Below are 25,712 nucleotides of genomic sequence, written 5' to 3'. Positions count from 1 at the left end.
TCAAGAAGAACTCCAAAAGCGAGAATCATACCCCTAGACCAACGAGCCGCCAAATTCTTAAGAAAATGGCTGCATCTAGAGAAGATCATCCTGAGTGAGATAACCCAGTCACAAAAGAACAAACATAATATGCAGTCACTGATAGTGGGATGCTAACCCCAGAGGCTTGCACTCCCCCAGAAACAACTCACAGACTGTATGAAGTCCAAGAAATAAAGAAAACAAAAAATATACATATATTCACAAAACAAGTAGACTTTGACTATTTCCATGTTCCGTTTTGTTTTGCACGTACTTTACGCTTATTGCAACTAGTAGGTTTTCAATGCATACTGTCAAGCCCTTGAAAAAAATCAAGTACTGACTAAAAAACATATTCACATGGTTTTATGTAAAATTTATTTTAATGTCTGAAAAAACAGTACTGACAAAAATGTATAATTAAAAAAAAAAAAAAAAAAAAAAAAAAAAAGAACTCCCAATCAAGAACATATATGCTTCAAATACAAGGTCACTCACATTCATAATAAAAACTCTACTAAAGCTCAAAGCATATATTGCCCCACAAAAATTACTAATGGGAGACTTCAATGCTCTACTCTCATCAGTGAATATAGCATGGAAGCAGAAAGTGCACAGAGACACAGTGAAACTAACAAAGTGTATGAACCAATTGTAATTAACAGTAAGCTATAGAACATTTCATAGTAAAACAAAAGAATATACCTTCTTCTCAGCACCTCACAGTACCATCTACAAAACTGAACATATAGTTGGTCACAAAACCAGCCTCAAAAGATAACAGAAGATGGAAATACTCCCATGCATCCTATCAGATTACCATGGACTAAGGCTGGTTTTTATAACAACAACAACCAAAAAAAAAAAAATCCCCAAAATAGCAAAAAGCCCTCATATACCTGGAAGTTGAACAATGTGCTACTCAATGACAACATGGTTAAGGAAGAAATAAATTTGGAAATTCAAACAAAATTGAGTTTAATGAAAGTGAAAATACAACATACCCAAACTTAAGGGGTTTAAAGAAAGACATACTAAGAGGAAAACTCATAGCTCTGACTTCTTCCAAAAACAAACTGAAGAGAGCATATACTAGGAGTTTGACAGCAGTGCTGATAACTCTATGACAAAAAGAAGCAGATGCACCCAGGAAGAGTAGACTGCAGGGAATAATCAAACTCAGACCTGAAATCAACCAAAAAAAATAATAATAATAAAACCATACAAAGATTAACAAAGCCAAAAGTTGGTACTTTCTGAAAATCAACAAAATCAAATACCCTTAACCAGAATAACTCCAGAGTACAAAGAGAGTATCCAAATTAACAAAACCAGAAATGAAATAGGAGAGATAAGAAGAGAAACAGAGATAATTTAGTAAATTATTAGATCTGATTACAAAAGCCTATTCTCAACAAAACCAGAAAATCTAGAGGAAATAAAAAACTTTCTAGAAAGATATCAGGTATCAATGTTAAATCAGGATCAGATAAACCATCTAAACAGTCTCATAACACTTAAAGAAATAGAATCACTCACCAAAAGCCTCCTAAGAATAACAAATGAAGGACCAAATGGGTTCAGTGAAGAATTTTTTCAGACATTCATAGAAGAACTAATACCAAAACTCTTCAAATTATTCCATAATATAGAAACAATAGGAAGACTCCCCAACTCATTCTTCAAAACTACTATTACACTCATACCTAAATCACACAAAGACACTACAAAGAAAAAGAACTTCAGACCAATTTCCTTTATGAACATTGATGCAAAAATACTCAATATAATTGTTGCAAATGGAATCCAAGAACACATCAAATCAATCATTCACCAGGATCAAGTAAGCTTCATCCCAGGGATGCAGGGATGGTTCAATATACAAAAACCATCAACCTAATCCACCATATAAACAAACTCAAAGAAAAAAAAACACACACACAATGATTTCAGTAGATGCTGAGAGGGCATTTGACAAAATTCAACACCATTTTATGTTAAAAGTCATGAAATGATGAGGAATTCAAGGTCCATACATAAACATAGTTAAAAACAATGTACAGAAAACCAGTACTTAACCTCAAACTAAATGGTGAGAAACTTGAAGCAATCCCACTAACATCAGGGACTAGACAAGGTTGCCCTCTCTTCCCCTACCTATTAAATGTGGTACTAGAAGTCCTGGGTAGAGCAATTAGAAAAGGAAAAAAAAAAAAAAAAAAAAAAAAAAAAAAAAAAAAGAAGTCAAAAGGAAACAAGTTGAAAAGGAACAATCACAATATCACTATTTGCTGATGACATGATAGTATACATAAGTGGCTCTAAAATATTTCACCAGAGAACTTGTACAACTAATAAACAACTTGAGCAAAGTGGAAAGTGGCTGGTTATAAAATTCACTCAAACAGATCAGTAGCTTTCGTCTACTCAAAGGATAAATATGCTGAGAAAAAATTTGGGGAAAGACACTGTTCACAATAGTCACAAACAATATGAAATACCTTAGTGTGCCCTAACTAAGCAAGTGAAAAGTCTGTATGACAAGACCTTCAAATCTCTGAAGTAGGAAACTGAAGAAGATATCAGAAAATTCCATGCCCATGGATTGGATGATCAACATTGTAATAATGGCCATATTGCCTAAAGCAATCTACAGATTTAATGCTATTCCCATCAAAATTCCAACTAAAATTTTTAAACAGTTGAAAGGAGAAATATGCAATTTCATCTGAAATATCAAAAGACATATGATAGTAAAACTTACTTTTAACAATAAAGGAATTTCTGGAGGAATCACCATCCCTTAAATCAAATTATATTACAAATCCATTGTGATAAAAACGTCATGAGATAGGCAGGTAGATCAACGAAACAGAATTGAAGACCCAAAAATGAAACCAAGCACCGAAGGTCACTTGATCTTTGACAAAGGAGCTAGAAACATTCAATAAAAAGGACCACTTCTTCAATATATAATACTGGTTCAACTGGAAGTCAGCATGAATAAGCATGCACTTACACATAAAATCAGATACACTGAAATTATTAGAAGAGAAAGTGGGGAAGAGCTTAGAAAAATAGGAAAACAGGAAAATTTCCTGAGCAGAACACCAATAGTTTATGCTCTAAAAGCAAGGATCAACCAATAGGACCTCAAGAGTTTACAAACTTTCTGTAAGGCTAAGGATACTGTCAGAATAGACAAAACAGAAGCCAATAGATTGGGAAAGGATCTTTGCCAATCTTACTTCTGGGAGAGGTCTAGTATCCAATATATACAAAGAACTCAAGAAATAAGACTCCATAAAATCAAACAATCCTTTTAAAATGGGGTACATAGCTAAATAAAGAATTCTCAACTGATGAATAATGAATGCCTGAGAATCACCTAAACAATTCTTAACATCCCTAGTCATCAGGGAAATGCAAATCACAACAACCTTGAGGTTCTACCTCATACCAGTTAGAATGGCTAAGATCAAAAAACTCATATGACAGGAGATCCTGGCTAGGTTGGGGAGAAAGAGGAACCTGCCTCTACTGTTGGTGGGGTTGTAAGCTGGTACAACCACTATGGAAATGAGTCTGGCAGTTCCTAAGAAAATGGGGCATGTTATTTATTACCTGTAGACCTAGCTATTCCACTCCTGGGCATATACCCCAAAGATGCTCCAACATATATCATAGACATATGTTCCACCAGGTTCATAGCTGCCTTATTTATAATAGCCAGAAGCTGAAAAGACCCCAGATGGAGGAATAGATACAGAACTTGTGGTACATTTAAATAATGGATTACTACATAGCTATTAGACACAGTGACTTTATAAAATCCTAGGCAAATTTCTAGAAGTAACTAGAGACTATCATTAACTGATTGAGGTAATCCAGTCACAAAGGAACACACATGGTATGGAATCACTGATAAGTTGATTCTAGACCCAGAAAGCTCTGAATACCAAAGAAACAATTCACAGACCAATGAAGCTTAAATAAAAGGAAGATCAAAATGCGGATGTCTCAGCCCTTCTTTAGAAGGGAGGCAATAAAAGGTCAAATAGAGGAGCAGGAATTAAATAAAAGATCATTCACAACCTGCCTCACTAGGGGATCTACCCCGTATGCAGTCACCAAACCCAAGCACTATTGTTGATGCTAAGAAGTACTTACTGGCAAACCAAATAGAGATGCCTCCTCATGGGCTCTGCCAGAGTCATACAGATACAGCCTGAACATGCTTGCAGCTAACCATCAAACTAAACACAGAGAACCCAATGAAGATGCTACAAAAAGGTACAGACCTCGTGAGAAGTTGATCCGAGGAGCCAGGGGCAGAGAGAACTCTGCTGGGTGCACATGGAAAGTGCGCCCCTGGCATGCCTGATCGAGGGACCAAGAACCCAGCATTGGGACCTCTGTTCCCACCCGGGGGCTTTGGGGCACAGAACAGGGCTTGGCCCATCTGCCACCTGAACCAGCAGTTCCCAAAGTTAAAGGCCTGGTGAGAAGTTGTTCTGAGTAGCCAGGGGGCAGAGATATCTCTGCCGTGCTCACGGAAAGCATGCCCCTGCCCTGCCTGATCCAGGGACCAGGAACCCAGCATTGGGACCTCTGTTCCCACCCACAGACTTTGGGGCAAAGAACAGGGCTCGGACCATCTGCCACATGGACCAGTGGAGATCCAGGACTCGGACCACGTACAAGGGAAAGGCAAGAACATATCACTGAAAATAAGATGGCAAGAGGAAAGCAAAAGAGCTCTCCCATCACAGCAAACAGCAGAATGCCAAACACTCCAGAAAAAGAAGACACAGACCTAAAATCATACCTCAAGATGATAATAGGGATCATTAAAAAGAATAGGAGGAAAAGCAAAAATAATCAAAAGCTTTTAAGAGGAAACAAAAAAAAAAAAAAAAAAAAAAAAAAAAAAAAAAACACTCAAAGAACTGAAAGAAGTAGAGGAAAACAGAACCAAAGAGATGAAGGAATGGAAGAAGGAATTTAAAACAGAAATTGACACAATAAAGAAAACACTAAAAGAGATAACCCTAGAGGTAGAACAACTAAAAAAGAAATCAAGAGTCACAGAAGCAAGCATTTCCAATAGACTACTAGAGATGGAAGAGAGAATCTCGGGGGCTGAAGACAACATTCAAAACAGACAAAACAGTCAGAGATGATGCAAAACCCAAAAAGCTCCTAACCCAAAATGTCCAGGAGATCCAGGACACAATGAGAAGACCAAAACTAAGGATAATAGGAATAGAAGAGGGAGTAGAATATCAACTAAGAGGCACAGTAAATATCTTCAACAAAATTGTAGAAGAAATGTTCCCAACCCTTTAGAATGAGATGACCATGAGCATAAAAGAAGCCTTCAGAACCCCAAATAGGTAGGACCAGAAAATTAATCCCTCCTGACACATAATAGTCAAAACAACAAGTTCCCAAAGCAAAGAAAGAATACTAAAAGCAGTAAGGAAAAAGGTCAGATAACATACAAAGGCAGACCAATCAGAATCACACCCGATTTCTCAAAAGAGACTATGAAAGCTAGAAGAGCCTGGATAGATATCATGCAGACTCTAAGACAGCATAAGCGCCAGCCCAAGCTGCTATACCAGGCAAAACTATCAATCACCATAGTTGGAAAGATGAAGATTTTCAAGACAAATCTAAATTTACACAATATCTGACCACAAACCCAGGACTACAATGAATTATAGGTACAATACAACGTGGGAAATTATATCCTAGTAAAAACAAGAAAACTCCTAAGCAAGAAAACCAAAAGAAGAAAAAGACAGAGACACAACTCAAACTACAAAAGCAATAATAGCATGAAACAGAAACTACTACTTCTTGATATCTATTAACATAAATCGACTCAACTCCACAAAAAGAGGAATAGGCTATCAGACTAGATACATAAACAAAATCCAGCATTTTGCTGCATACAGGAAACTCATCTCAGAGGCAAAGATAGACACTATCTCAGAGTAAAAGGGAGGGAAAAAAAACTTCCAAGCAAACAGCCACAAGAAGCAAGCTGGAGTGGCTATTCTAATATCAAATAAAGTCTATTTCCAAGCAAAAGTTATCAAAAAAGATAAGGAAGGACACTTTTTACTCATTACCTGAGAAATCTGTCAGGAGGAACTCTTAATCCTTAACATATATGTTCCAAATACAAAAGCACCCACATTCATAAAAGAAATTCTAATAAAGCTCAAAATTTACATTTCACCAAACACAATAATAGTGGGAGACTTTAATACCGCACTCTCACCAATGGACAGATCGTGGAAAAAGAAACTGAACAAGGACACTGCAAAACTAGCAGAGACTATGAACCAACTGTAATAAATAGATATCTACAGAATATATCATCCTAAAGTAAAAGAATACAACTTCTTCTCATCACCCCATGGCACCTTCTCGTGAATTGACCACATAATTGGACACAGAATGATCCTCAATCAATATAAGAAGATTGAAATACTCCCATGCATCCATCCTCTAAGTTCACCATGGTCTAAGGCTGGTCTTTAACAACAACAAAGACAAGAAAAAGGCCACATACACATGGTAACTAAACAATGTTCTGTTAAATGATAGCAGGGTCAAAGAAGAGATAAAGAAATAAATTAAGGATTTTCTATAATTTAATGAAAGCAAAAGCACAAAATACCCAAAACTATGGGATGCAAAGAAAGCAGTACTGAGAGGAAAACTTATAGCCCAGAGTGCTTCCAAAAAGAAAGTGGAAAGAGCATACATCAGCAACTTAACAGCACAGCTAAAAGCTCTAGAACAAAAAGAAACAGATACACCCAGGAGGAATAGACAGCAAGAAAATATCAAACTTAGGGTATAAATAGACCAAATAGAAACAAAAAGAACCATTCAAAGAATCAACAAAACCAAGAGCTGGTTCTTTGAGAAAATCAACAAGATTGATAAACCCTTAGCCAGACTAATGAGAGGGCAAAGAGAGAGTTTACATATTAACAAAATCAGAAAGGAAAGTGGAGACAGAAGAACTGATACTGAGGAAATTCAAGAAATCATCAGATCCTACTACAAAAGTCTACACTCCACAAAGTTGAAAAATCTGGAGGAAATGGATGAATTCCTAGACAGATACAAGGTCCTAAAGTTAAATGAGGACCAGGTAAACCATCTAAATAATCCCATAACACCTAAAGAAATAAAAGAAGTCATCAAAAGCCTACAAACCAAAAAAGCCCAGATCCAGATGGGTTGAGTGCACAATGTTATCAGACATTCATTGTGGACATAGCACAAATAATCACCAAATAATTCCACAAGATAGAATCAGATGGAATACTACCTAATTCATTTTTTGAGGCTACAATAACCCTCATTCCTATACCACACAAAGACCCTACAAGGAAAGATAACTTCAGACCAATCTCACTTATGAACATTGATGCAAATATACTAAACAACTTCATTGCTAACCGAATGCAAGAACACATCAAAATGATCATTCACCATGACCAAGTAGGCTTCATCCCTGGCATGCTGGGATGTTTTAATATAAGTAAATCCATCAATGTAATCTACCATATAAACAAACTCAAAGAACAAAATCACATGGTCATCTCAGTAGATGCTGAGAAAGCAATTGACAAAATTCAACAACCATTCATGTTAAAATTCCTCGAAAGAACAGGAATTCAAGATCCATATCTAAACATTATAAAAGCAATATACAGCAAACCAACAGCCAACATCAAACTTAACCGTGGAAAACTTGAAGCAATCCCACTAAAATTAGGGACTTGACAAGGTTGCCCACTCTCCCCCTACCTATTCAACATAGTACTGAAAATCCTGGTTGGAGCAATTAGACAGCAAAAGGAAATCAAACAGATTCAAATCCGAATGGAAGAAGTGAAAACATCACTCTTTGCAGATGATATGATAGTGTACTTATGTGACCCCACCAATTCCACCAGAGAACTCCTACAGCTGATAAACAAGTTCAGCAAAGTTGTTGGATATAAAATTAATTCAAAAAAATCATTAGCCTTCCTATATTCAAAGAAAAAACATGTAGAAAAGAAATTAGGGGAAAAATACCCTTTACAATAGTCACAAAATCTATGACGTTCCTTGGTGTGACTCTAACTAAGCAACTGAAGGAACTGTATGACAAAAACTTCAAATGTCTAAAGAAGAAAATTGAGGAAGATCTCAGAAAATGGAAAGATCTCCCAAGTACATGGATTGGAAAAATCAACATTTAAAAAATGGTCATCCTACCAAAAGCAATCTACAGATTCAATGCAATCCCCATCAAAATTCCAACTCAGTTTTTCATTGAGTTGGAAAGATCAATGTGCAATTTCAACTGGAATAACAAAAGACCTAGAATATCAAAATCCATCCTCAACAACAAGAAAACACCTGTGGGAAACACTATCCCTGACCTCAACTATATTACAAAGCCATTGTGCTGAAAACTGCATGGTACAGAAATAGGCATGAATCAATGGAGTAGAAAAGAAGATCCAGAAATGAGCCCACAAGTATATGGTCACCTGATTTTTGACAAAGAGCTGTAAACATTCAATGGAAAAAGGACAGTCTATTCAACAAATGGTGTTGGTCTAACTGGCACTCAGCATGTAGAAGAATGAAAATAGACCCTTTCTTATCTCCTTGTACAAAGCTCAAGTGTAAGTGGATCAAAGATCTCAACATTAAACCAGATATACTCAAACTATTTGAAGAGAAAACAGGAACACATTCGAACACATAGGCACAGGAGAATATTTTCTGAACAAAACACCAATGGCTCAAGCTCTAAGGTCAAAGATTAACAAATGGGACTTAATGAGATTGCAAAGTTTCTGTAAGCCTAAGGACACTGTCAAGAAAACAAAATGGCATCCAAGAGAATGGGACAAGATCTTTCCCAACCACATATCAGATAGAGGCCTAATATCCATGGTATACAAGAACTCAAAATCCTAGACATCAGAAAATCAAACAACCCTATTAAAAAATGGGTTTACAGAGCTAAACAAAACTTTCTCAATTGAGGAATATCAAATTGCTGAGAAACAGCTAAGGAAGTGTCCTTAGCTATCAGAAAAATGCAAATCAAAACAACCCTGAGATTCCACCTCACACCAGTCAGATTGGCCATAATCCAAAACTCAGGTGACAGCAGATGCTGGTGAGGTTGTAGAGAAAGAGGAAGACTTCTTCACTGTTGGTGGGGTTGTAAACTGATACAACTACTCTGGAAATCAGTCTGGCGATTCCTCAGAAAATTGGACATAGTATTACCTGAAGATCCAGCTATTTCACTTCTGGGCATATACCCCAGAGACACTCCAGTATACAACAAAGATAACTGCACCACAATGTTCATAACAGCTCTACTTATAATGGCCAGGAACTGGAAAGAACCCAGATGTCCTTCAGTAGATGAATGGATACAAAATTGTGGTACATTAACACAATGGAGTACTACTCAGCTATCAGAAACAATGACCACCAAATTCTTAAGAAAATGGTTGCATCTAGAGAAGATCATCCTGAATGAGATAACCCAGTCACAAAAGAGCAGTCACTGATAGTGTGATGCTAACCCCAGAGGCTCAGACTGCCCCAGAAACAACTCACAGACTGTGTAAAGCTCAAGAAATAAAGAAAACAAAACAAACAAACAAACAAACAAAAAACATTATGCTCAATACTTACACACCAAGAAAATGTAGACTAATTCTGGGTTACATCCTGTTTTACATGTATTTTTCCTCATTGTAACTAGTATGACCTCAATGCAGAGTATCAAACCTTAAAAAAAAAAAAAAAAAAGAAAAGAAAAGAATAAAAAAAGCCAAGCAGTAACAAAAATGTATTTGTATACATTTATGTAAAAATCTTTAAATTTTTTTCTTTTATCTTTGTTTTTAAAATAAAGTTTAAAAAAATTAAATTAAATTAAAAAATATATATACTTGTTCAATTTAAAAAAAAAAAAAAGATGCTACAAAAAGAACTGAAGTTGCTGAAAGGTGCTTGTTGCAACCTTATGGGAAAAACAACATTGTCAACCAATTGTATCTTCCACAACTCCCATGGACTAAAACACCAATTAGTGAGCACACAGTCAGACACTATGGCTTCAGTTGCATATGTAGCTGAAGATAACAATGTATGGCATCAATGTGAGAAGAGGCTTTTTGTCCAAGGAGGGCATGTTTTCCCAATGGGGAAGAATGCTAAGGCACTGAGGTAGAGAGGTTGATTAAGAATGAATGCACCTTCCTAAAGACAAGTGAGTGCACCTTCCTAAAGACAAGTGTAGAGGGAGGGGTATGGGAACGGGATCGGGAAAAGACATAACATTCTTAATGTAAATATAGAGAATATCTATTAAAATATTTTAAAAATTATGTGAATCTCTATGAATAAGTGCTGTTATTAAACTAAATACATGGTTTGTTGACGTAATTAATATATATGGAAATAAAGAGTATGTGAGGCTCTAAGAACTTCATATGACCATCATAAAAGATTTCTGGGCAGATAAGTGAATGCTGGAAGACTATTCCAATATTTTTTCAGAAAAATACATAGTTATGGGTAATACAAATTATCTGTCGCAACAAAATGTTAGCTCATTAAAACAATAGGAAGAGGTAGAAGGAGCAAGACAGACAGACATACAGATGGAAACAGAGAGACAGAGACAGAGAGACACAGAGAAGAGAGGGTGATATTTTTGGAATATAGAACTATAGTGTTATATGTTTTAGAAACTTTGTCTATTTTTCCTATTCAAAGACATTAAATATAGTTGTATTTAAATACAAGGAGCTAAATAAAAAAAGCCTATATTGACAGTTATCATAGGCTTTGTATCCCAGGAGTGCCCAATGCCTAGTTGCATGAGACTCACACTATGAATAAACTCAGGTGCTACTTACAAGAAAATATTGCTTCTCACAATGTCAGCGTGATTCAGCATGACTGTGAGAATGATATTAATTGCTTTTAAATGAATTTGAGCGGAGATCATCAAATTATAGAAAGGAAAAGCATGTCTTTGAGTGATTGTGAATTTAGAGTATGTGAATGGCAACGGAGCTAGCAAGTCATTTCTGTTCTTGTTTCACCAGACGTCATAGAAAGGTTCCCAAGGTCTTTTAAGTTATTCACTTAGCTCTTGACTGGGTAAACAGGCATGTCAACTGGATTTAAAAATAAACCTTTCATACTCTCCTTTTGACTTGCACTGACTTGTTTCTTAAGCATTTTGCCTTTTCAGGTGGTTAATAATTCTTCAAAGTTAAACCAGCTTGTCTTCATTGATCCTGTTCCCTCATCAAATTCTGTTGCTGCTCTCCTGTGCTTTTGGGTTGCCTCTGTGAACCAATGTGGCCTTGAGGTGATCAACTTGAAAGGAAGGGGTTTGAGCACTTGAAATGTCTCCTATATAAGAAGAAAGCTGGTCGTTCCTATTGTGCTATGTGCCTGTCTTTTGTTTTCCTGTGGGTTTTCTTCCCTTCCACGCTATTACATCCTTCCTTGGGTTTCAGTGCTTATTTTTTTCTCCTTCTCCTTTATATTTCATCTGTTCCCAGAAGAATTCTGCAGTGATATGACTGACATGTGCAGCTTCCTCCAGTGCAGTGCTGAGCTGGGTCAACCATTCTTTTCCTTTGTTTGTCTTTTTGCTTTCAATAGCTAGGAGCCAAAACAGCTGCGTTTGATTTGACAACTGCTTTCAGAAGTAGGTCTAGTAGAGAACAATTTTGAAAACTCTGCCCAGACTTCAACTTTCAGGGGCTTATGTTGCTGAGTTCTGTGTCAGTGGCACAGGCTATGAGAGCTTTACAAGCTGATGCTGAAAATTCAGGTAGATATAACATCTGTACACTTCTTAAAATCAATGCTACAAAAATGTAAATAAGTAACATAAACTCTTTTCCTTTTTGCTAAACACCTAGTTTCATTTTCTTTGGTATGACTTATTTACTTTGTATGTTGCCTAATTGGTATTTATTTCAATTTGATTTCCCTACATTTCTAAAACAGTTAAGAGTATTCTGATGACACAGTTGAGATTTGACTCAGTTTTTGTTAGTCATGATAAGTTGAACATGAGGGTTCAAAATTACAATGTCTAATTTGCCTTCAAGTTAAGTGTTTTTGTTTGTTTGATTTGTTTTTTGTGTTTCTTCTTCAGGACACAACATAACTCTAACCTTCTCCAAATCCAAATAGTTATGTCAGACTCACAGTTGAGCCTTCTAACTTGGTGTCGTTTCTCCACCTTCACAGATATTATTTTTAACTGAGAAAAGTTTAGATAATTTTGACAGTATTTAACTATTCAAAAATTTCAATATATATTTTATTTTTTATTAAATATAATTTTAAAGCGTTTTAAAATATTTTATTTATATATGCAAGCATATTTAAATTACTTTCAAACAAACACTTTTGCTTATCTTAGTTTAAATCCTTCCTGCTCCATTCAGATCTTCTCTTGCATTGTATATGTGAGTTACCATCACTCCATTTACCTGTGATAATCTTCCATTATACCAGTTGCAAGTCATCTTATTCTCTTGAAGTTCACACCAAATCTTGTTAAAACTATTCTTATTACTTTTATTCACATTGATCTGTACCTAATAAAACTCTGGTTCAAATAACTGATTATAAAATATACAGAAAAAGTATAACCACTTACTGTGCTCGTTTACAGAATTCATGCTAAGGTCAAATCACATTTTTCTCTTAAATGTCTTATGTCTGAAACTTTTATTTGTAAGTTTTCTGTATATTTTGTAGATCTTACTTATGATGATTGTTAAATAAATTATGATCATATAAACACCATTTAAGTAACTAAATTCCAAGTTGTTTTCATAGAAACAAGAAGATGCCTGTGCCCAATGGAGCATCAACAAAAGAAAACATGGCTTATTATATTTTTCTTCATTCAAGCTATTTGAAATATTAATTGTAATGGGAAATGACTTGAATATTTGAAATCTGAATCAGGTCGTTTCTTCTCAATACTTATACTCGAAAAACACTGAAGCCCTTATTTATTCTGTGGTTCCAAGCCCTTCTACTTAAATATACTTTGGCAATGAATCAAAATATTAAAGACAGCCAAGGCTGCTGGTAAAAATGAATGTATAATGTTTTCTAACTTTGTGTCAAATTCAAGCACTGCACCTAGGAAGTAAGATCCCAGCAAGAGGGAAGATGGCAGCATCAGTGTGCAGACTAAGGATAAAAGGCACAAGAAATTTGAGTTGCTGTTCAACTGACACAGGGTTCAATGGGAGCTTGACATTGAACTGAAAAGGTGTGTGTGTCAGCTCAGCTGGAGAGAGTTGAGTGGGAAGAGCTTTTGATAGCCTCTTTCTCCCTTAGGGAATGACAAAGGGATTATCCATTTCTACAATAAAAAAGCTACAAAAGCAGTAACTTTCCCATGCAATGTAACATCCAACTAAATAAAGGGCGCGATAGTTTCCCTAGGATAACTGTAAACCTCCAGAAATGCTTAAGTTTGCAAGATGTGACCTCAACAGATTTTTCCCCCATTTCATCAGAAAGTTTTCATGCATCTGCACTTTACAAAATGTAGTTTTAATAAGAATGCTCTGCCCTTGGCTATGCCTCGTGTTCTCTGTGATGTGCTCACCTGTGTACTTGCCTTTGTGAAGCAGACTGGACAGGCACTTTCAGACGTGGTTCTTACACAATGAAATAGGAAGAGAGGATGATTGAAGGTATGCCAAGGTCACTGAAAAAGACATAATTGGACCCTTATCATCTGGTTTCTAAATCCAATACTTTCATCATCATGAGATGAATATTTCTGATGAAACTCTGGGACTAACCTAAATCTAGGAAAAATTACATTCTGAACATAATGCAATAGATTCTAAAAGTTTTCTTGCTGAGAAGCTGTTTAGATGAGAAAACAAAAAAAAAAAAGTGTTATACCAGTAATCTGAGTATGTGAAAGAAAACAATAGAGTCCTAGTACAAAATTTAATGTCAGATAACAAAGGAAATAGCTCTTTAAACTCACACCGATGCTTATTCAAGTGTAATAAGGCCAGAAAATACAACTGAGATCTCCACAACATATGCTCTATCATCCTTGAAAAATCAGGCTTTCAATTGGAGAAATCAGAGAACTTTGTCTTGCCAACGGGTCAGTATAAACATTACTGTCAGATCAGAAAAAGCACTGTTACAGGTAAAGAAACCACAGTGCCTGTAGCAGGGTAATAGAGCCAGCCTGAACTTGAAATTATCTCCAAAAAAAAGTTGTAAGAATTCTAATCAGAATATCATCAGAATGCCCTTATGCCAAGTGCCCCAAGGGTAATTAGGATAATGTCAGATGTCATTGCTGTGGCATTTGCCATTATCTTGTGAAAGCCTTACAGGACAAATGTCCCTAAGGAACCAGACAGCAAAAACTGTGCCCATATGTATTATGGCTTAATTACATTGTTATACAATGGCCAACTAAAATTCCAAAATTTAGGATAAATGTATCTAGAATAATCTTCTCTGAAAACTTTACACATTTATCATAAGATTAATTTCTCCTAAAATGCTAAAGCAAATTGTATGATAAATCATTTTAAGTAAGATGTTGGTGTGTGAAACAATATAATTATAATAAAACATCAAAAGAAACAAATAGGCTTTTACAATTAACAAAATGATATGTGAAATTCATGTTTACATGATATAGGTTAATAGAAAGGTAATTGTTACCCCGAGAACAGGAAAAAAATATTATTGTCCTGCTTCTATGTCTCAGAAACACTTTGCCTATAAGTACAAGTACCTGAATTTGAACCCATACCATCCAGAAAAACAAACAAAGAGTAAATATTTCTGTAACCTAAGCATTGGAGAGAAAAATAGGTATATGCCTAAATCTTTACTCCCAGTCAGCCTAGAAATGAGAACTTTGGGTTCTGCAAGAGATCAAGTCTCATGAGCAGGTGCTATTGTAATTCATAATTTATTAATTTGTATATTCATTCTGACAGAAACTTAAGTGTAGATTTTCTCTAAAGCATAAAGAATTATAACCAAATTAATATTGCTTTTGATAGTTAATCTCATCAAACACATATTCTTTTGTAAGAGTCTAAAATCTGAGCAATTAGAAGACAAAGTTAAGTTCTTTTTTTATTTTGGTTCTTTTTAATCATAAGTATAATATTTTTATTGGATAGTCTCTGAATTTACATTTTAAATGTTATTCCCTTCCCTCTCCACTCCTATCCACCCTCCCCCTCGCCTTGCTTCCATGAAACTGCTCCCTCTCCCAACCACCCTCTGGAAAAATGTGTCTTCATTTTATTTTTAAATATATTGTTTGAATAATTATGCTATCATTAATATAAAAAAACATTTATACTTATGTTAAAATATAAGAAATTATTTTCCTAGATTAGGACCACAAAACATGAAAAGGTGTCAAGCCTTCCCTCCTGAAAAAATTTAAATGAAAATTCCTAAGGAATACCCATAATATATAGACAAAAGACATATATCATCATCAAAATCGAAAATACTAATTCTTATAAAACATCTTAAAATAATGTCAGTAATAATCATTAAAGTCACATATGAAAAATCTTAAAGACAAAACTTAATATAATTAGAAATGAGAACACAAAACCATTGTTGTTACCAAAATTGAAATTCTTCTTCTTCTTTTTTTTTTTCTTTTTACAGTCACCGAGGTTTAAATTATACATCACATTTTCAAGCACATGGCACCATTTCTTTATTCACAGAAGTAAAATCTTTGAGTGTTACTATATTTCTTCTTTTCTTTTTTTTTCTTTTTTTCTTGAACTTCACACAGTATGTGAGTTGTTTCTGGGGTGTTCAGAGCTTTCTGGGGTTAGTATCCCATTATCAGTGACTGCATATTATGTCTGCTGTTTTGTGACTGGGTTATCTCACTCAGGATGATATTCTCTAGATGCATCCTTTTCTTAAGAATTTCGTTAAGTCATTTTTTTTCTGATAGCTGAGTAGTACTCCACTCTGGAAATCAGTCTGGTGATTCCTCAGAAAATTGGACATAGTACTACCTGAAAATCCAGCTATTCCACTTCTGGGCATATACTCCAGACACACTCCAAAATACAACAAAGACGCATGCACCACAATGTTAATAGCAGCTCTATTTATAATAGCCAGAAGCTGGAAAGAACCCAGATGTCCTTCAGTAGATTAATGGATACAAAAATGGTACATTTAGACAAAGCTGAGTTCTCTTCAACAGTTTGAAAGTCTGGATTATATCTCATAGGTTTACCTTACAATATATGTTAAAAAGCAATTTATTGCTCATTATAGTTTTCATCACTAAATAGATTAATACCTGGGTCTCCAAAGAGTTTATTGAACATGCAATTTCATCTACTAAAAGTTATTACATTCACCATAATTATTATTAATATTCCTTTGTGATAACTAGCAAATAGAATCCAGAATGAAATAGCTTCTGGCATAATATTTACAATTGTAAGCATTTGCTTATTTTCTAGTATTTGACATAGGAATCCAGGTTAAATAGCTAAACATTTGCTATATAAGTATGAAGATTTTGCTTCAACTCCCCAGAAAACATACAAAAGTAAGGCATTGTATCAGGTATCTGTAATTCCAGTGTTACTCTGGAGAAAAAAAAAAAAAAGAGAAAAGAATTCATGAAAGTGTGGTTGGCCTTCATACATAGAATTATGTTACATTAACAAAAATTATCCCCTAATCCAAATAAAATACAAGCCAAGAATGAACATACAAGGTTGTCCTTTGACTATCAAAGACACACATATGGTACATGTATGTATAGAATCAAATATTCACGTGCGTACACATACACACACACTCACACACACACACATGCAAAGTGTGAACCTAAACATACTTCCATAAATTAATATTAATAAGAAATTCTAAGAAACATAAAAATAAGAAAAATGCAAGTCATGTTTAACATACAAAACAATATACTGTTTTGACTATCCACCACTAAGAGAAACAATAACTACCACCATTAAAATTTCTAAAATTAAGAATATATATGTTATAATATTTGTTTTCAATTAAAATTGAATGATATAGAAACAATGATACTCTTGAAACAAAATAGAGTGAAGAAAGATTAATATAAACCCAATCTAGGCAACATGCATGTAAATTAAATTCTAGATGAGAGAGCAAAATGGGAGTAAGGGATAAAAGAAAAGGTAGGGAAGGGAGAGTGAGAGAAAGTTCAAAACAGAGAAAATACTTAAAATATATCTGATAATTTTACAATGTTACTAAAAGGCACAATATCAAAAATACATGAGTATGAGAAACTAAAAGTAATAATATTGATAAATCAAATAGCCTATGGACACATCAAAAATGTTATGAATATAGCTGGACACAAAATCTATATTATTCCATGTGAACAGAGATAAAACATCCCATGCTTTTTCATCCAGAATTCTGTTTTGTTTTTCTAAATGTGTTGTGGGTAATTCTCATGTTGTGGAGGTTATAATGGTGAATGTCATAGATTCATTTTGGTAGTAAAATAAGATAATTCTTTCTATATATTTAATGTGTATTAAAAATAAATATTCTCAGATTCTCTTGATTGAACCTCATTAAGTGATGCATGAAAATGGAGAAGAGATTTCAGTGTTTTTCTCTTACTATTCCCAGAAATTTTCTGGTATGTAAAAGAGAATTCACATTGCTAAGTAAAGATCTAAAAAAATATATAGTCATGAAACAAAGCTTATATGTGTTTTTTCCATCTGTTCTTCATTTTCCTAAATTATGTTAATAGTTGAAAGAAAAATCAATAACCCATGCTGGGAAAATAGCCATATCAATCCAAACACTTTTTAAATAAACTTTCACTCTTAATAGATGGACATATATAATTTGTCTGAACCTATCAGACATTGGGTATCTGTGGAAACTATTCTGTTTTATTGGATATTATCTGTATTTACATTTCAAATGTTATCCCCTTCCCCCCACTTCCATCACACCTCCTTTTTCCTTTGCTTCCATGAAGATGCTCCTTTTCCCAACCACCCTCTCCCAACTCAGTGCTTTGGCATTTCCCAAAAATGGAAAAAATGAGCCTTCACTAGATCATAGGTCTCTCTTTCAATAGATGCCAGACAATGTCATCCTCTGAAACGTACAGAACTGGAGACAAGAGTCACTCCATGTGTACTCATTGATTGGTGTTATATCCCTGGGAGCTGTGGAGGGTTTGGTTGGTTGATAATGTTGGTCTTCCTATGGGGTTACAAATTCTTTCAGCTCCTTCAATTCTTTATCTAGCTCCTTCATTGGTGTCTCAGTGTTCAGTCTGATGGTTAGCTACAAGTATCCTCATCTGTGTCAGTATGGCTCTAGCCAAGCCTCTGAGAAGGCATCCATATCAAGTTTCTATCAGTAAGCAATTCTTTTAATCAGCAATAGTACTTGGGTTTCGTGGCTACATATGGGATGTATCCCCAGGTGAGGCCATCTCTGGGTGGTCTTTTCTTCAATCCCTACTGTTCTAATTGTCCCTTTATTTTCTCCCATGAGTATTTTGTTCTCCATTCTAAGAAAGACTAATACCTCAACATTTTGACCTTTCTTCTTTTCAATTTCATAAGTTCTTTAAGAATATTACAATTCCCCTTGCTTTTATGAGGATGCTCCTTCTCCTTTGCACCCACTCCAACCTCAACACCCTGACATTTACCTTCAATGGAGAAATGAACCTTCACAAGACCAAGGAATTCTCCTCCTATTGATGCCAGATAGCACCATCCTCTGCTATATATGCAGCTGAAACCATGGTTCCTCCCATGTGTATTCCTAGGTTCATGGTTTAGTCTCTGGAAGCTCTGGGGTGTCAGGTTTGTTGATATAGTTGTTCTTCATCTGTAGTGGTAAACCCTTCCAGCTCTTTTAGTCCTTTCTCTAACTCCTCCATTAGGCTTCCAGAAATACATTTTTTCATTAATCTTTTATTGCTTACATTTCAAATGATATCCTTCTTCCCCCTTATGCCTCCACAATCCCCTTCCATCCCCCATTTTCCCCCTTTCCCTTTGCCTCTATGAGGGTGCTCCTTCATCCATTTACCCACTCTGACCTCACTGTTCTAAGATCTCTCTATGCTGGGACATTAAACCTCCACAGGACCAAGACAGACAAGGACACCCTCTGCTATATATGTATCTGGAGCCATGGGTCTCTCCATGTGTACACTTTGGTTGGTGGTTTAGTCCCTGGGAGCTCTGGGTGGTATAGTTCATTGATATTGTTACTCCTATGAAGTTGCAATCATCTTTGGCTTCTTCAGTACTTCCATTGTCATCCCCCTGTTCAGTTCCATGTTTGACTGTGAGTATTTTTATCTGTATTGGTCAGGTGCTAGTACAACCTCTCAGGAACAGCCATATCAGGCTCTTCTTCACTAGTGATTCTTGGCATCAGGTATAGTGTCAGGGTTTGGCGTCTGCAGATACAATGGGTCCATATATGGGACATTCTCTAGATGCCTTTTCTTTAGCCAGAGGCAGATTAAATGATGCTGTATTGACTTTCAATTTTGTAAATGTCACTGAGACATCTGTCGAAAAACACTAGATTTTTAAAAGGAGTACTAAACTCAATCAGCCTATATGTGTGATAACTTCAGAAGGAAAGGAATGAAATGTGTTAACATGAATGAAATGGTTCTGACTTTGCTTCAAAAAGAAAAAAAAAGATATGGATTCCATCAAAATAAATAAAAAAATAGATTTGAACATGTAAGGAAACCAGAAGATCTAGGCTGTACCCATAAAAAGATAAAATCAAGAACTGTAACAGTAGGAGAATCTTTTATTTGACTGGATACTATAATTGTCTCCAAGGTTTACTGCCTCTGTCTGCTAACCTGGACTTACTCCTGGAGCTTCTAGCCTCCATATAATCCAATCATCTGCAACCCTTGACAATAAAAGCTTTAACTTTCATCTTCCATCTTCTATCCAAGAATGCTTCACCTTCTGAGACTTACTGCTGAATTGGCTCACCCTTTCTTGCTTTTTCAGAACTCTAGCTGGTTGGTTAACTCAGTTGTTCTGCCTCAAAAGTTCTCTCCATGTTAACTTGCTAACTGATTCAACCTGGCTAATTTCTCCTTTCAACTGATTTTTCTCTCTGTCTCTCTCTTTCTCTCTCTGTCTCTCTATGTCTCTCTTTGTCTCTCTCTCTCTTTCTCCCTCTCTCTTACACACACTCTTCATCCTTCCTTTCCTCCCTCCCTTCCTACCCTCTTTCTCTGCAATCTGTCTCTGTAAAAGTGTCCTAATAAAACTGCTGCTTTCTCTTCTTTTCTTACTCTGTAATGCTACCATAAATAACCCCTCTTTCCTGTCTGTTCTCATTAGAGTTCGTCATATCTATTCTGTCAAATCTTTCTTTGATTTATCACTTTGTCTGCCACTCAATTAGACATCACTTTAAAAATTGATAGGTGCTTCCTTCTACAAACTAACTTTAGCTTAATTGTTTGAGATAAAAGGTATATACCAAGGGTGTGTGTGTATTCCCGCCAGAAGAATAAAACACATATGCTAAATCTGAGCCACTCCACAAATAGAAACACATTTTCTAGTAAACAACTCAATCTACAGGTTCACAGTGTGATCAAATACCCGGCAAAAAATACCAAAACATGTAAAGTATACAATGATCCCTCTATGTGGGAACATCTCTAAGACTGACTAAGACAAAAAAGTGTCTACATCCATGACTTAAGCTAAGCATAGCCAATAGACCTTTTTGGCCACAGAGTCCTCAGGAATTATCATGCCATACTTTCAACTGCTATGGATGGAAATTTAAATTACAGTTTGGATATATAGTCCAAACAGAGTTATAAAGCATGATGCTTTCTTCCTGGTTAAACAAAAAAAAAAAAAAAAAAAAAAAAAAAAAAATCTTTAACTGAATTGTGCAAGTTGCATATTGCTTACATATATTAATGAAGAAATGCATATTACCTTTGAAAGTTTATATGTCTTCAGAATAAAAGGACCAGACACCAAAGAAGATGAGACAAATCACCCAAGTAATTCAACCTCACAATCTGCCTCAATTGCTGTTTCCTCAAATAATCTGCATTTAGAAAATGTCTATGTGGCTAGTTAAATCACCCGGCATCACAGACAGTTCCAGTCAGAACCTCAGCTTCTCTTCCTGACACTCAGAGCCTGGAAAACAAATGATAAAGCTCACATTCCTAGCATGTGGCCAATATCCCAATGTTCTTTGGGTCCCCATAAATAAACAAAGAGAAATGGCATCTCCGGATAACAGGAAACAATTTTAGAGAATTAATGGAATGAATGGCTCCCCAATCCCAATAGGTGGTTTGGGTGGTGTGGCTCTTCAGTGGGTGAAGGATGTTCGTTGTAGTTTATGGGGAGTTGGTCACAAGTTGTTAATGGCCTTGCTCAGGATGACACAAAGTAAAAAAAATAAAAAATAAAAAATAAATAAAAGGTTAGATTCAGAGATTTCTTTCTTTCTTTTCCTTTCCTTTATTCTTCTTTTTCTCATATCTGTGTTAGGGAGGGGAGAGGGGAGAGAGATGAAAAGAAAATGGAACATATAGAGATGACAGTGAAATGCGTAGATTATTGAATCAACTTTTATACTAAAATACATCAGAAAGCCAAACATTTTACTACTGATATGGACACTATGTTGATACAGAATTTGGATTACAACATAAATATATATGTTTCAATTCTTGTTTTTGTTTGTTTGTTTTTAATTTATTTTTACACTCAAGATCATATTGCCTGCTTAGTCCACCCTCCTACTATTCCATATTCGATACCTCTTTCCTGCCACCTTGTCTCCAGAAGGATATCCCCACCCCACCCATCTTGCCAGACATTTAAATCTCTGGGGCCTCCAGTCTCATGAGGGTTAAGTACATTTTCTCTGCCTGAACCCAGACCTGAGAATCTTCTACTTTATTGGGAGACTCATACTAGCTGGTGTATACTGCCTTGTTGGTGATCCAGTTTCTGAATGATCTCAGGGGTCCAGGTTAATTGAGATTACCTTCTCAGATTCCTCCACCTCTTCCTTAATTCAACCATAGGAATCAGCAGCTTGGTTGGTTGGGTGCAAATATCTGCACCTGACTCTTTCAGCTGCTTGTTGGGTCTTTCAGAGGGCAGCCATGATAGGTCCCTTTTGGTGAGTCCTCCATATTCTCAGAAATGGTGTCAGGCCTTGTGGCCTCCCCTTGAGCTAGATCCCCTTTTGTGCCTTTCCCTGGACCTTCTTTCCCTCAACCTATTCTCCATTTTCATCCCTGAAGTGTTTTCAACTAGAAACAATTATGGGTCAGAGTTTGTGGTTATCAATCTTATCTCTCACTTGATGCACAGTCTTACTTTGGAGGTAGGCTCTACAAGTTCCCTCTCCCCACTATAGGGCATTACATCTAGGGTCATACCCCCTTTGACTCCTGACAGTTTCTTAACTCTCAGGTCTCTGATACATTCTGGAGGGTCCTCCTAACTTCCCATCCCCCAAGGTCACCTGTTTTCTTATCTTTCTGCTGGCCCTCAGGGCTTCAGTTCTTTTTCCAAATCCAATACCGAATCATGTTCCCCTCTTTGCCCCATCCCCTTTCACTCCCTGGCCCCTACTCCTGTGGCTAGTTGGAATATCAGTGCCTTCTCCTTTGTCTATTAAATAAGAGCATGTGCTCATTCTTCAATCAATATTGTAGCAACTCTACATTAAAATAATGCCACTTACAGTCTTCTTCCAATTGCTGAGACCATAATTTTTTTTTGGTATTCTGATTCTCCATTGGTTCATAAATGTACTGAGAATTTTATTTTATATATCAATCAATGATCTTGTTTAGCACTGAATAAAAGTAATTTTACAGTATGTGTTTATTTCTACAGAATGTTCTACTCTGTTTTTGGACATTAAGTTAGTTACAATTTTGCTGCATTATAAAAACTATAATTATGTATAAAATATTATTTACTTTTCTCAACCAAAATATTTAAAAGGATATCACCATCTTTGGAATAAATATACATTTTCAGACAGTCCACAACTTATTCAATTCATAATGTTCAACTCTCTTTATAATTATTATTACATGTTCAATTACACACAAAAAATCATTATGGGCTATATAAATTTATTTAAATAATGTTACCATTCTTAGACACAAACAAAAATTTACCATTAGATAATAATGTCATATTCTGTATATTATATCAATTTCATTCACATGATAGATACCATGACCAATTTTTTAAGAGTACTACAATTCTTATTGTAGTAAACTCCACATTCAAGTTAATTTCATAACTTTATAAATATTGATTTCAATTCAAAATACTGCACTGCAGTTAAAGAAAAAAATTCTTTGAAGTTATTTGGTATTGCAGATATATGTATGAATAATGTTTTAGTATGTTCTGGAAATACTTCAAACTTAAACATAGATTGAACAATGTGAGCATTATGTAAACACTGATAATTACTGAATCAATTACTGAGATGTGTAAATATTTAAAAATTATGCAACTCATGCATTTATCTCTTTGTGTGTTTGTGTGTGTGTTTGTGTGTGTGTGTGTGTGCATGTGAGTGTATGTACAACCATATTATACACTGGGAGTATTAGCATGTATGAAGAAAAATGTCATTTGTTTAAATGTCTTGAAAATGAGTCATCTAACTAACTCAAGAAGGTAGATACTTGCAATATTGTAAATCACATGAGTTCCTACTTGCAGAGATTTCTTTCCTTTCTACCTCATTAAATCAAGTACCTCTTTTTAGCCTACACAGCATTTCATTGTGCTTACCTTGCTACCTTTCCAAAGAGAAATCCCAAGGAAAGCAGGACAATTGTGTAGCTGAATGATTGGTGAGAATAAGTAACCACACTATGACTAAACATCATCACATATTTCGAACTTGGTCACTGAAGAAATGGAAGCAAATTGCACATAGGATATATAATTTTATCTACTTTTACTCATTATGTTTATTTTTTGACATTGTTACAAAAATTTAAATATTGCTTAAATAAAATATATTCTTAAAAAGACTTAAGCATTATATCTCAATACCTAGCAATACATTTTATTCAGAATCCTTAGTGATCAAAATTATCAACATCCCAGAAATTTCTTAGAGGCCAAAGCAGCTACCACTCTCTTGGAAAAATCAAAGAGGAATCAGAAATCAAGGAAAAGAATACTTATCTAACAAAGCACAAGACCATATATCAATACCCATAAGCACAATATTCCCAAATTCACTTTGCTAGATATCCACATAAATATAAAATAATTAAGAGATAGGACAATATGTCACTACTAGAGCCCCCAACACTATCACAGGAGACATTTATATTTCATCATTGTCAAGTACTAAAATATACTATAAAAGGCCTTATGAATATGATAGAGATTCTTAAAGAAATGAATAAATCCCTTTAAAAATATCTATGAGAATATAATCAATAAAAGAAAATAAAAGAGTTCATGAACTGAAAGTTTAGATAAAGTCAGAATATAACTGAGGAAAATCTGGAAAATATTTAAGGACCTCAAATAAGAAACTCAGAGGTAAACCTCACCAACAAAATACAGGATATGAAAAACATTGAAGACAAAAAAAAATAGAAAAAAATGGAATTGTCAAGCATAATGTTAAATATATTTTAATGCATCTTGATGTAAAATATTCAGGAAAATTAAACATTATGAAAAGACAAAATCTATGAAAAATTGCAATAAAGGAAAGAGAAACTAATCTCATCTCAAAGACATAGCAAATATATTCAACACAATTATATAAGAAAATTTTCCTAACCTGAAAAAGAAAATTCTTTTTTCTTTCTGAAACAGCTTTTTATTAAACAGCAAAGCAGAACTTGAACACAACTTTAAATATTTGTAACAAGGTCACAAAAAGGTTGCAAAATATCTGCAATGTGAGGATTACATATCCTTATAACTAAGTCACCTGTTGAGGCTTACATTAGTACATTAAATGATTCCACAAGTCAGCAGCCCATCTAAGAGCCGGCAGCTGCATTCATGGATCTTTCCTATTATAAGAACTTACCATTATTTCTGGTATCAGCTCCTTGGAAGGTACAAACTAAATTTTTAAAATTTGTTAAAAGAATGACTAAAGTTCTGCAACTAAGTTGAGTTTACAGAAATTCTGGAAATACAACTGAGATAAAACACTAAGTTTTTAATCACATATACAAAACTCTTTTGTATTTATGATTCTGATACTAATACACTCAATTAATTTTTCAAAAGTTCATCTCCTGGTACAAATTAACCTTGAGACCAGACTTTTCACTGGTCTCTTAATCCCCTCACATTAGACTCAGATCACTTTCATTTATGTCCCAAAAGTGCAGCTGTGGGCCAGAGGTAACACACATCTAGAGAGAAAACACTGGGAGTTGGTTATATCTTTTTATCCAGTTTGCATTCCTATTTCTATCTTTCCTCAAGTCTTTCTTGTTCTTTTTCTCTCTCTCTCTCTCT

This window comes from Micromys minutus (assembly GCF_963924665.1).
Source record: "Micromys minutus genome assembly, chromosome: 7".
NCBI lineage: Eukaryota > Metazoa > Chordata > Mammalia > Rodentia > Muridae > Micromys > Micromys minutus.
The sequence above is the reverse complement of the archived record's forward strand: the minus strand, read 5'-3'. Positions refer to the sequence as shown.